This window comes from Chrysochloris asiatica, unplaced genomic scaffold (genome assembly GCF_000296735.1).
Source record: "Chrysochloris asiatica unplaced genomic scaffold, ChrAsi1.0 scaffold00008, whole genome shotgun sequence".
In the NCBI taxonomy this organism is placed as follows: Eukaryota; Metazoa; Chordata; class Mammalia; order Afrosoricida; family Chrysochloridae; genus Chrysochloris; species Chrysochloris asiatica.
Window position 1 is genome coordinate 35,141,272 of NW_006408526.1, and position 1,163 is coordinate 35,142,434.

Below are 1,163 nucleotides of genomic sequence, written 5' to 3' on the forward strand. Positions count from 1 at the left end.
TGATTTAACGGCACACAGCAACAACAGGGGAAGAAATCATGACTTCAGTAGATAAAGTTTCCAAGCTGGACAGTTTGTGGCAGCCTGGTATCTCAGTGATTTTTTTTGAACGTTTCTAATAATATCTAAGGAGCTCTCGTAGCATAGTGGTTACGAATCAGGCTGCTAACCTCAGGGTCAGCAGTTTGAAACTACTAGCTGTTCCACGGGAAAAAGATGAGGCTTTCTGCTCCCATGAAGATGTATAGCCTTGGAAACCCTGTGCCGAGTGGCTATGAGTCAGAACTGACTCCACGGCACATAACAACAACAATAATAAATATATGATTAAAAAATAATTATGGGAGTATGGGCACTGGATGTGGTTCAGCGAGAGCTGAAGATGGCAGTGAACATATAATGGACATCGGTCACCAGTGACAACCTAAGTCGACATGACATGCTGGTGTGGATCAGTGAATCTCTGCAGTTGAACCTGACAAAGATCCAACAGTTGTGCTCAGGGGCTGCTTACTGTCAGTTTATGGACATGCTATCCCAGGTTCCATTGCCTTGATGAAAGTGAAATTGCAAGCTAAGCTAGAACATGAGTATATCCAGAACTTCAAAATTCTGCAAGCAGGTTTTAAGAGAATGGGTGTTGACAAAATAATTCCGGTGGACACATAGTAAAAGGTAAATTTCAGGACAATTTTGAATTTGTTCAATGGCTCAAGAAGTTTTTCAATACAAACCATGATGGAAAAGACTGACCTTGTAGCTGACAGACAAGATCAAGAAAAATGGCATTGGCTCCTTCCCTTGTGGCTCTGGTAGCGTAGTGGTTACGAATCGGACTGCAAGCCACAAGGTCAGCAGTTCGAAACTACCAGCGGCTCCGCGGGAGAAAGATGAGGCTTTCTGCTCCCGTAAAGATTTACAGCTTCGGAAACCCTGTATAGGGTCGCTATGGGTCGGAACCGACTCGACAGCACTTAACAAACAACAACAGCTTGTGGCTCCAGCTCTGAATAAACCAAAGAAACCTCTCAGCATTTGCAGTGCAGCTCCACAGAGGCCCATGTTAACACAGAGAACTACTGCAGCTTCTAAGGCTGGCCCGGGTTTGGTGAGAAGGAATCCTGATGTAGGCAATGGGGATGATGAAGCAGCCGAGTTGATGC

At 44.9% G+C, this 1,163-nt stretch overlaps 1 pseudogene; it reads left to right on the plus strand.

The window, feature by feature from the left end:
* The first annotated feature begins 382 nt into the window (after positions 1–382).
* The window catches only part of LOC102817316, a 1,154-nt pseudogene continuing 373 nt past the window's right edge, over positions 383–1,163 (plus strand).